The 12,614-nt window shown below is 33.7% G+C and overlaps 2 long non-coding RNA genes across 9 annotated transcripts in view; one reads left to right on the forward strand and one right to left on the reverse strand.

Annotated features, from left to right (window-relative positions):
• Nucleotides 1-12,614, reverse strand: part of LOC121470102 (uncharacterized) — a 223,939-nt gene that overhangs the window by 74,488 nt on the left and 136,837 nt on the right. For 5 of the 7 annotated variants that reach the window (XR_012056388.1, XR_012056391.1, XR_012056394.1 and 2 more), the window contains exons 3-5: nt 12,080-12,151; nt 11,259-11,337; nt 427-9,486 (exon numbers count right to left, since the gene is read on the reverse strand). This is a non-coding gene — a long non-coding RNA (uncharacterized lncRNA). Of the gene's footprint in view, nt 1-426; nt 9,487-11,258; nt 11,338-12,079; nt 12,152-12,614 lie in introns of those variants that run through there. The other 2 variants (XR_012056389.1, XR_012056390.1) reach the window with 1 other exon arrangement.
• Nucleotides 1-12,614, forward strand: part of LOC115495544 (uncharacterized) — a 252,952-nt gene that overhangs the window by 49,729 nt on the left and 190,609 nt on the right. The window lies entirely within an intron of this gene.

Genomic DNA, 12,614 nt, shown 5'->3' on the forward strand with positions numbered 1-12,614 from the left:
GGCAACTTAAAAAAAATTTTTAGTCTGGCTATCTTAGCAGTAATGTGCATATAGAATATTGTAAAGTCAAATTTACTATTTTTTTTTCTTTTAAATCTATCTCTTGATTATCCCAGACTGCCCAGAAGCAGAGTGCTATGAAAAACCTGTCAGGTACCTGGATTTACTATTCTAAAAACCAACCTATGTCTCCCAGAAATTATAATTTCCCTTGCTTCAGAAGATACTGTATAGGGAAACAACTTTTTATTACACAGGACTTTTATTGCACTCCTTTGCCAAGCTACTGGTAGCAAGGATCCCTTCTGAGATTTGAGGCAAGGGCAGTTCATGTACCACAGAGCTGCTGAGTTGTTCAGATTATTAGTTTTGCTCCAATGATGTCATCCATTTGCTTCTCCGGTGAATGTGGGACTGACACAAGTATTTTCTTTTCATGAAAGCCTGTATTTTGCTGCCATTACTGTAGAGACCCACACCTGCCACCAAATATTTGTTCAGCCCATATACAGTGAAGATTTGACTGCCTTGTGATTTGCTAGGGTTTAATTAGTGGCTTCTGATCTTTATGGTGCTCTCTGAGTTCCTCTCCAAAGAAAGAAAACTGTTCTGAAAGTCACACCTTTTTCCTTGTTACAGCAGATCATTCACTGCAGTGTGCTGAGGAATGGAGAGAGGGACAAAACTGGTGAAATAGCTATACAATTCCAATGGCTTTTGCTGTGTGGAACAGAGGGAAGTTCTCCTCTTCTCTTAAACATCTCCCCCTCTTGTCTTTACTATCTAAGGCAATGGATGACTGTGTTTATTATACCTAGTGAAACTAATCATCAGACATTGGGAAACATAACAAGTGCTACTAAAATGCTATAGGATAAGACTCACAGGGCTCTTTGAGAGCTGTTTCAGAATTGTGACATGACCTTGCTTTCTCTATGTAGTATTATGTAGAATATATGTTTTAGTATTTACTATAATTAGTATTATTGTTAGTGTTGTTTTTTAGAGTTATATATATACTTCTATGTATATAAAACTCTAAAGAATTATCTCAAGATGCACTATGCAACCTTAATCTATAAAGCTTAGAGTAAAATTGAAAATGTTAAAGGTCAAAATCTCACTAAAGGCCTTGCTCACTTATGTCTATTTTACAAAAGAAATTACAGCATATTTATGTCAGCTAATTCTCAGTTACCATAGCAGCTTATGGAAAAAGAAGAGGGGATAGTAATACTATATTTCTGTAGTATATACTGAAAATAACAGAAAAGTTTTTTGGGAGTTGTGTTTTTTACTAAATGGGTCTAATACAATACTAAATATCTGCATGAATACTAAATATCTGTATGAATAGACCAATGATTTAATAAAAAAATAACTTCTAATAAAGGTGAGTTGCTAGTGTGATTATTCCCACTTAAAAATATTTTACCATTCAGCTTTCTATACCCATTTCACAGACGAAAAGATCTTCCTCAGGATAAACAAAGTTTGTAGGATACAATTTGAAGTGTTTAAAGTTTTGTTTGTGGCAATAACAGCTCTATCATTCTTAAGGTATATTTCAGTGTTTTAGTCTGAGGAAAATCAGTTATGGATATTTTATATTTTTGAAAGTGAGTAAAGGAATACCACACAAACAAGAGCTTATACATCATCTGTAGTCAATTTTCAAAAAAGAATGGCTTTGAGTTGGAAATGAAGGCTTTCATCAAATTCTGTTATTGCTTATAACATTTCAGCCACACTTTCTCTCTTCATGAAGGTAACATACCACAAAACCAATGAAACTTCAACACTTCTTCAAACTGAGAAATGCTTATTTCTCAGTAGTCCTTTGGTCAGCTCAGAGACAGCCTTAGTGTTTAAATGATTGGGACGAGTCTGAAGAAATGGCCTGGCCTTCCCTGTAAGTTACAGACGTTTATGTGAGTAATTTCTGAAGTTTGGGTTTCTAAAGTTGGCCAGGATGGCAGCCATTGTTTCCATAAATATTTGTGATATCTGACTGTCATTTATTTGGCATTTGTTATTGCTGATGATGCCAGTGACCCAAAAGATGGCAGAAATCAACTTCATGCTGGATTTGCATTGATTTGGTAAGGTCTGGACTGGGTCATGGCACTTTTAAGTTTACATTTTTTTCCTGTAAGATTATGTTTAACTTTCCTTTCTGTATTGATACTGAAAAATTGTCTTTGTTTTACAGATGTGGCTTTACATCCAAAATCAAAATTCTCCTGTCACTTTCACAATTCCTCTAACAATGCTGCAAGCCTAGCGAAGCTAGCACAGAGTCCTTAATTACTCCTGTCTCACACTTCTTTTTGATAACTGGGAAACATTTGCTGTCCTGCCTGTCACTGAAGCCTGTAACCACATTCAATTTGATTCTCCCTTAAACACCATTAATTTTTTATGTGACAATATCAGTTGATGCAGTCATTGATTCTAATCTCTTTTGTTAACCTAACTTTTTGAACCTGCATGTTTCTTCTCCTGTTTTTGCACTACATTTACAAAACCCTCTTTCCTCCTTTGAAGTTTCATTGCCATCCCCCATTTATTTGTATAGCAAAATATTAGAAATACTTTTGATACTTTTGTACAGCTACTACTCTGTTAAGTTATCTATCCATCTACAACCACTTTATTTTTCATTTGCATGAAACCTTTGGATATTGGCAGCTCCACATGGCAGTGGAGAAGCCACTAGTTAAGTTACAATGATTGACTGCTGCTCGGAAGATCTACTGCAGGTTAATGCTCTTGCCTTGGAGTTTGCATTTATGCCTTGGGGTGATTCCTGCTTTAGTTCCTGAATCTTTTCTCAGCTTTTTTTTTTTCTCCTTTCAATTATGCCCAACTGATGCATTTGTCTGACTGGAGTGTTGCACTTGTTTGGACTGGCTTTTGATCTTAAATCTTGGGACTCAGGATTGCCAAACAACCATGTGTCATCTTATCAAGGATTTTGGGACTGGTGTTTTTCCTATCAGAGGAGGGTATTCAACAAGGACATGACTCCTATATGTTACTGAAACTTACATAATTTATTTTATGCCCCCTCCAGTACAATAACTTAAGTTTTTTTGGTCTTCTGATTGTTCCTCCTGAACAGAAAGGTCCACTTACACATTTTACTTACAAATAGCAGTGTACCTGTGTCCTATAGTGAAGCCATGCACTAACAAGTAAGAGGTTGCCAGGTATGAACTTATTTCCTTCTCCTTCTGTTCCCTGGTTTAATCTAAGCTTAGGAAGACAGCTGGTAGACATTTCCATGTAATTTTCACATGCACTTCATAGAAGTGAAATAACTATTAAAGGTTATTGAAGGTCTACTTAAACAACTGAGAACATTGTTACAAACCAGTTCTTTGACCCACCTCTTGTGAGTGGATAGAAGAGGGTTTGCACAATAAAATAATAAAATTGTTTCCCTGTCACCTTTGATCAGTGTATTGTTTAGTATATTATGTAAAAATGGTGTCAAATTTACTGCTGCTGTGGATTTCACCTTTACGGATATTTTCTTCACTGTTGGAAAAAAATAATGGATTTGATAATGTGTCTGCATATTGAATGACTAGAAATGTCTTACTGTTTGTCCAAACCGTGAAAATGCAGTAGATGACTGAAAATGAAGCTCTTCTCATTGACTTGCTGCATATTTGATTGACTTGCTGGACAACTGTTTGATAGAAGAGGATATAATATATCATCACTCTTACAAGTGGGTCTGAAATTTTGCAAGAGTGACAGGTGCTGGCAAAATGGCTTTACTAATCAGACCTGCACAATAAGAGCAACTAAAATGCACTATGCTTTTCAGTTTCAATAGAACAGACTTTTTTCTGAACAAATGTTTGTGGGAATTAATTCACGTCTGGAGTTTTTGTGAAAGACAGAGACCTTGCTGCGATCTCTGAAAAATCAGTAAGCCAAAAAGAAGTGAATGTAAGGTCTGTAAGGGATGTAATGATTCTCAGTGAAAGCAATACTTACGTAGCTTATGGAAATGTGGGCTTAAATAAGCTATGATCAAGAATAGTATGACTCTACGAACCAGATTGCCAGAAGGCAAAACTGAGAGGCAACTGAGATCCATAGAACTGCATCTATACATTTCCTTATTTTGGATGTTTTGCTCTTTTTTCCTCATTTGACTGCTTTCCCACTCCTACAAACCAAAATAAAAAACCCACATGATTTAAAAAAAGTATTTGCCTCAATGCTTGAATTTTTTTTAAGAAATGGTACATTGTTTTTAGGTTTTTTTTTTTTGGGGTGGGGGGAGGGGGAAAGATGCTCATGGGAACAAATATTTGAAAATAAACTAGGATTTTAGTTGTCCATCTCCTCTTCTGACCATAATTTTAAAAGGAAGAAAACAGGAATAAGGGTCTGCAGAGATCCTTTGCAATTGCAAAGGAGTTTTTAAATTTTCAAAATAGAAAAATTGATATTTTTCATAATTATATTGGGAAATAAAAATCATATTTTAATTTTGAGATGTGAAGCTTCTCATAAACTCTTTAGGAAGCCCTTTTGCTTCGACCAGATATGACCAGGATGTCTAGATAAGCTATGGATTTGTTGCAAAGATCTAAATGCTAAAGACTGTAACATATTGCTTGAATCAGCACATTCCTCCTTCAAATCCAGTGCTCAGAACTTTCATAATTTAATAATGTAAATGTTAGTGTTCCTCATTAAGTAAGGCCTGTGCACTGACTCAAGTTTTCTCATGCTTTCCAGTATCAGTATTCCCTCCTGTTTCTTTCTGGCCTAAACCACACATTTAGCATTTAGGCACAGAACAGTGCAGCTGGAAGTCTTGCCTGGTTCCATAATGACAAGTTATTGTAGTCCTTTGCTTTCAAAGTTTACCTTTTCTCAAGAATATTGGCACTGATAGAAGGAGGATGTTATACTGCAAAAAAACCCAAACCATTACCTATTGTGAAATATTTTAACAAACTTGATTTAGTCACCATCACCTGAGAGGAGGGCGTAATATTCTGACTTCATTTTGTTTTCAACTGATTACAGACGGACATAACTTTCCCCTGCAGGGACTGACCTTGTACCAGTGACATCAATGGAAACATTGCCATTGACGTTATTGGGAATTGGATCAGATGCACAGTTTGCACCAGTCATGTGATAGCTGTAGGTAACGATATTTTTCTTATCACATTTAGTACTTTTAAGAGTAAAGTACATGTTAAGATTTCAGTTGTTTCTTACAATGGATGTGGTGAGCCAGTATTGAAATATGATGATCAATAATTTTGTTCCTTTGAGAAAGTCTAGTCAGTGATTTTTTCTGAACTTAATTGGACTAGAAGAAAGCAATCTAGCAGAGCTGATAGCAATCAATGCAGTTAAAAATGAAACTGCATAAAAATGGCTGAATACATTTATGTAAATAGCTGTTTTTTCACAGTCACAATCTTCAAATGGCATGATGCTAGACTTAATAGCTATGTACTTTGACAAAACAGTTCAAGCAGCAAACCAAAAAATGCCTTTTTTTGACATGTGAGCTTTGAACAAATCATTGAAATGGTTTCTGAACTAAAGCAAGACCTATTTTTGCATCAAGTTTCAGAACAACATCTGGAATCCAGTTCAACATGAACTGCCTAATGCCTGCAGGTACTGAAAAAAAGTTATGCCAGACTTCAGTGCTGGAACCCAAGTGCTCTCCCATAACTGTTAAGAATATTTCAGTCTGATGCATTGATATTATTAATTTAATTTTCTTTAAGGATCTTGATTGTTTTTTCAGCCAAGCACTTCTGTTGTCAGTATCAAGGTACTAAATCCTTTCATTTTTACATCACCACATGCCCATTCCTCCTTTTGCCTCTGGGTAATTATATTGCAATTCTTACTTTCCCACAAGACTATACTGGTATGTAAATATGAAATATTCTCTGTTACTAGTAAAAAAATGCATTCAAATTCAGCTCAGTTTTCTGTCCTGTTTTTTGCCTTGTTATATTTGCATTGATAAGACTAACTGAATGAGTGATCCAATTGCCCACACTACTTGGCCACTTGTTTGAGTTGCACACTAGAAAGTTCTAAGATGGTATTTTTTCAGGTGAGTGCAACTATAGTTTTTGTTGCTTTCCAGGAAAGATTTGGAAATAAAAAAATAAAATTAATCACTAATTTATGCTGAAATAACTTTTTTAAGAAATAATTTTTATCACTTTATAAACATAAAAGGCTCATTTCTCCTTTCATCTTAAAATCTCTTCACTGCATTGGGAAGGTTCTGTACTTTGGATAACAATGACAACCCATTATTTGATGGAGGGGAAGTTGAAAACATTAAGACTTTCAAAAATTTTATTTATTTGCTGCCATTCTGTTTTTTATCATTGTCTACTTGAAAATAATAACTTTTGGGAGAAGGGGAAGAATCGCATTTCCGTCCTTGCCTGAAAAAACTTTTGTGGACCGCTGTTCTTCAAGTATCAGAAAAGCCTTGATATGAAAAGGATGCTTAATTTTTTACTGTCCAAAAATAATTTATTAGTATTTTTTAGCCACTCTTCTGGTTTTGGTGCTGACTGGTGCAAGGTGCAGGTATGCTCAGGTATTTGTGCTCATTTTAAGAATGCTTTCACAGTGGAAAAAAGGAGCTACATTAATAGCATTTCTGTTGGGAAGATTGAGAACAATTAGAGAACATACAGATTAAACTCTACTCTTAAAACTGAATGAACAAATTCTCCCCACTGGAAGGTGAAAAATGAGTTTTATTATTATTTTCATAGTTGATATATATACTACTATTTTTCTGAAGCAAATTTTTCATAATTCATCATTTATGAGTCTGTATACTTTTGTACACTTTTTAAAAATAAATTATTTTACATTTTAGATTTAAGATGTTGTAACTGTATTTTAATGAAATTTTGCATTACTTCGACTATACTACTTTTGCCAAATGCACTGTTGAACATTTACAAGCATAATATCATCCTAACAAAATTATACTTCTCAAAGAAATTAATAAAGTACATTTTAAGGTACATTACTTTGTTTTTAATTGCATTTGCTCATTACTGTACTGCATAAAATCATAAAATATAGAAATATATGATGGAACTTCCAGCCAGTGTGAATTAATACATTTTTACTGTACACATTTTATGAGATTTTGTTATTGTTGTTTTTTGAAACTTAGCTATTAAAGGCTTTGGTAATAACAGAGAAAATATGTTAATATCTAGATTTCCTTTAGAATACAATTTAGCTTATTTTCTGGTCATGGACAAAGAGCCATGTTCCTTATCTTGTCATATCTTAAAACTCATAAATTCAAGAGTTTGATCTTGATCAACTTAATATTATGAATATATAATGTTTCAGTGCAATAATGAATATATGTTGTCATAAGTAATAAAAGAAGAGTTTAAACGATACTTACTGTTTGTTGGAAGGCAAGATCTAGTCTGTAAGACCATTCTTTTATGTTCCTAATTCTATGATCTTAATCTTTTACACATTAACATTAAACACCTGTGATTATAAAATAAAATGCTGGAAACTATTCAGAAGAAAGCCTGAGTGAACATCTCTCTAATTCCAACAAATTTGTTTTCTGATCTTAAGTATGATTCCTATGAACATGAATGAATTTCTCAGAAAACTGGGAGCAAATATGTTAAAAAAATGTGACAAGCTGATGAATATTCTTGTTCAAGGAATATGGTTGGTTTTGGATGGTTTTTTTGTTCTTTTTATTTTACTTTTTTTTTACTGGCAAGAAGATAACTGGTTACTTGTAGATGTGATAACAGAATGTTTACCAGTTTTTGAGACTCTCTCTGCCATTTGATAGCGACTTCTCCATCAGAACTGTATGTAGATGAAATAACTAATTCATTAAAAATTAATATTGAAAATTTAAGCAAGTGATTAAAAATCATAGAGTTAAACTATCACCAATGCAAAATCTAATCAATGCAACTATCACCAGTTGGAACTACACAGTCCCCGTATAAAAGACTGGAAGTATCCCAAATGGAACACTAACCAAAGGAAAATGCCTTCTCTGGATGTGCAGATTCAGAGTTCTTAACTGGCTTTTGGCCCATGGTCCTTTCTCTTCCTAAACAGAATTTTTGTTTAAAAACTTTGAATTTTCATGTTAGGAACTCAGTGAAGCCCATGTGCCTTGTGCATGTAAAAGTTCCCTTGTGCAGGGCAGAGCATAAAATAGGTAGTTTAGTATCTATGAAATGACACATTGCTCTGTGCAATGTAAACAACAGATGATTGTAAGAAGATAATTGTGATCCATAGTGATGCTGTTCTTACTAGCCAGAGACAAGCATATTCATTAACCTTGAAAAAGCACTGCTAAATGACATCTTGAATTTGTCTGCCAATATGGTCTACAATTATCAAATCAATTGGCTTTACAGAAAATCAGTTCCTATTCTTCTACATGGATCTTTTCTGTTGGCACTACCTGTGCAATTTTGGTCTTGCCAAATCTTTCTTTGATGGGGGAGCTCCCTATATTTTATAAAGCCAGTATTTTCAAAAATATGGCTTGAAAACAAGGATCTCAAAATAAAGAAAACAATATTAAAAAATAAAAACTTAGTTCAATATTCAGATGTGCAATTCCTAGCATCAGTTGCTATTTTGCATAGTTAATTTCTGTATATTAAGAATTAAAACTTCATTAATGACCTGGAAAATAATGAGGTTGAATAGAAAGGATTTGCCCCTCCTAACCAGAATTGCAAACAATTACAACTGTTTCTTAGAATGATAATTTTATACTTTCATGACAGGATGTACAGCTAATTAAACCTGTTACTATACATATACATATATTTACTACAAATTAAACTCTGCATATATTTTACATATAAACTAATTAATAAACAATGAAAGGGAATACTATTCATTGTCTCATAGCAATGGATAGCATTGCTGTTCTTCAAGGAAATTAGTTATAATATCAGATAGTCGTTACTGAAGTTGTGTGCTGCTATAAACATTCATCCATGAATGAACTCTTAAATGGTTTAATATATTTACTTACTCACTCTCTTGTTTAAAATCCTATTTGATGTACAATATTGAGAAGAAAATCATGAAACGTATCCTTGTTATTTTAGTCATTGTCATTGGAGAAAGTTCAGCTGGGGTAATAGAATTCTTTTATTTTGTTCTGTATGCCAATCTCAGATCAATGAGTTTATTTGAGCACTTTTGTTGGAGTATGATTTTTTTCTTCCTGATTAAACTTTGAATATCTTTTGAAAAGACATTTAACACTCATATTGAAATTTTTGACTTCCCTTGACTGCTATCAGAAACTTGACTGCCCTCCGTGGTGCTCAGTCAGCATTTTCAGATTCAGCACTTTCTGTCATTGATTGATAGAAGACACTTCTTCCCCAGTTACTGAGTCAGACACATCAGGGAGAGACAGACAGGCTGCAGGAGAAAATTTAATCAAGTAGAGGTAATTTGCAAAAGATTTTAGTATTGAAATCTACTTACGAAAAATATAAAACTTTAAAATACTCCGTAGTTGTTAGCAGGTATTTAGCACATAAATTTAAATGAGACTACACCTTTTTAAGAACGATCACACAGTCTACAAAACAAAACAGGAAACCACAGGGACTGGATTTGTTGTCATTATATTAAAAATTAATTTTGGTTTTACCATATTGTAACTAAGGATGCCAACAGTGAATTTAGTACACAGTACGCATTCTTCTCCTTGTGCATGGCTTTTAATAAATGAGTTAATGAACTTCATCCAGGTCCTAGCAGAAGCATGTTTCATCAACCCAGTGGTGCAACACAAAACTGTAGGTAAGAACCTGTGATATAACTCCTGTCTCAATGTAAAGGCTGCATTTCATAGAAAAGGTGATTTCAGGGTTTGCACCTATCTCCCTGGGGAAAGGGAGAGGGAAAGAAAAGAGCCAATGATGACTGCAGCTAAATTATTAGTACCAAGCTACTATGGTTCTGCAAACACCAACCCTTAACAGATCATTGAAAAAAAGTTCTTTGAGGGAAACTCTAAATTAAATTGCATTCTAAATATTTGCATTTAGAATCTAAATCTAAAGATTTGCATTTATCCACTATATTGGTAAGAAAATAGTATTATGCTTTCTCAGACATATGCTTGACAAAGGAAACTTCCCAGTCCTGTTTAATATGCACTATTAAATTGTATAGCCTTCTCATTTCATAGGCCAAAATATTTTCTTAGGTGTAATAATAGTGGTGGATCACATTTTTACAGTCATTGACAAACATTTCCATGACTTATCAAGGAAAGCATTGAGAGAGATCAAGAATTAAAACCAATTAATTTTTCTGTGAGAATGTGGGAAATACTGAGTTTTTTTCTAATCTAGTAATGTAAAATTCTTGAAAGCTATTTCTGTTGTTTCATTTTCTCCTTATCCAAGATCAATATGGAATTCAGAACTGCTCTGATTTTATTAATATTTCTGCTATAATACCTTGAGACCACAAGACAAGCAGTGAGTTTTTGGCAAAAAAATTGAAGTCTTGGTTGATGCTTAATTCTTTGTGGATACAGGCTTGTTGGCTGTGTTTAGATTGACAAATGGCTTTAAGGTAATGCTTCCACTTTTCAAATAGCTCTCAGAAGATATATGCAGGTAGATCTGCCAAAGAATCTATATTTGTCTTGTTTTATGTTGGCAATACGACTCCCAATTATTTTTAAAATGTCCATTATAGCATGTTTCCAAAGGACTTTGAAATATGTTATCTATCTTCAAGGCAGTGCCTTCATAGACATGTTCAAGTTAATATTTTGGAAACTGCACAGAGAAAAGGGAAATTAACTCTTTGTGTTCTTCTAAAAATCCATATAGGACACTTACTAAGAAGAGGGTAGATGCTTGAAGTAAACTAGCAGAGAAGAGTTTGGCATAGTTTTACATGACAGACAAAAATAGGTTAGGCTAAATTGCCAGATTCTTTGTCTTTCAAAGACCTAAATCTGCCAGATTCAGCATGAATGCAGAGATCTGTCATCACTAAGAACCTTTCAGGAACAGGATTTAAGATTACAGAGGGTCAGATTCTGTTGATTCTCTCTGAATTATTCTCAGTGCTTTCCTGAGTCTATGTGAAATGCTTACTATCCATGCACATTAATGTTAATGTTCCTAGAACCTGTTCTGATTTACGTTTTCATAATCCTTCTATACCTGTAGATTATTTAGATGCAGTGAAGTATGTTCATCAGCAAGTACAGTCTTGTCACTTAGCCAAGTGTGCTACGAGGTCCTTGGGCAGCATGGTAGATTTCAGATGTAAAGTTGTTGAGAAAAAAAAGGCAAGACAGAAAAACCCACACGGTAACACAAATTTACTTCTTATAAACACATTTGCATTAAAATGCACAATAAACTCAAACCACAATAGGCATAAAATGCAGCAAAATACTCAACAACAAAATCAATAAAAACAAACAAGCTAAGCAACAAAATGAGTAAACAACAATTACAGCATTTAACAAGCAGGGATAGATAGTCTGAGTTCCTAAACTTTATATTAGGCAATGATAATTTGAGTTTTTGTATTCATTCATTTTCCTGCCCCTTCCAATTTTGGGGCAGAATTGCACATTACATTAAAATTTATCTTGTGAGATAGCATGTACTACGTGGATTTTTAAAAAGAAAATAATGGATAACCTTATTTGAGTTTTTATCTTTCCAAGTAAAATCATGGACCAAAATGGACCAAAATCATGCCCATATACTTCATATAGATGGTTTCAGATGATGATTGCTCCAACTGAATCTCTTCAAATCAGCTCATTAACTGTACTGTACCTCCCCCTCCATATCAAATGAAACACCATTTTTTAATCTTTAATATTTGAAGCACAGTAAAGTGTAAGGGGTTGTATTTTCCAAATGTATGGAATCAGGATATACTGTTCATTTAGATTAAATCTGCTGATGTAAGCCTGGTCTTTCTGAGGTGCCTTAGTACTGAAAACATTCTCATCAATATTACTCACTGGTCTTGTGTCACAGCATCCTGTCTCTCCACTTCATAAAGCTATATGGTCCTGCCAGTTTCTTGACACTGTCTGTGAACAAAGCAGAAGGAAAAGGATAGATCCAAGTGCAAGAATCTTGGAGATAAATATCACACAGATATGCTTTAAGTGGCATAACAAGTTTCATATATTACTTTATCTTCATGTTTGTCATTAAATGACTTTGACATACAAAAAGTAAAGATGGTATGAGTAATTTAGATTTATTATTTTTCACCTTTAGTGTCTAATTATACAAACTTGATTAGGCAGACTGGATGGGAAAATGTAGATTTATCTTTCAACTAATAAAAAATGTGATAAACTGATAAAAAAGTTCAGTGGTTGGTACCAGAATTTGCAGTAGATACTGAATGTTGTTTTCTATCTTCTGTATTTAAAAGTTTTGTTCAAAATTCAACTAAATTTATTCAATTCACATCTACCTGTTAACATATTTTCCTGGTATTGCATTAAAATAATAGTTGGAAATATTCAAACTGCATCACTTTAC

This window comes from Taeniopygia guttata, chromosome 5 (assembly GCF_048771995.1).
Source record: "Taeniopygia guttata chromosome 5, bTaeGut7.mat, whole genome shotgun sequence".
Classification (NCBI taxonomy): Eukaryota; Metazoa; Chordata; class Aves; order Passeriformes; family Estrildidae; genus Taeniopygia; species Taeniopygia guttata.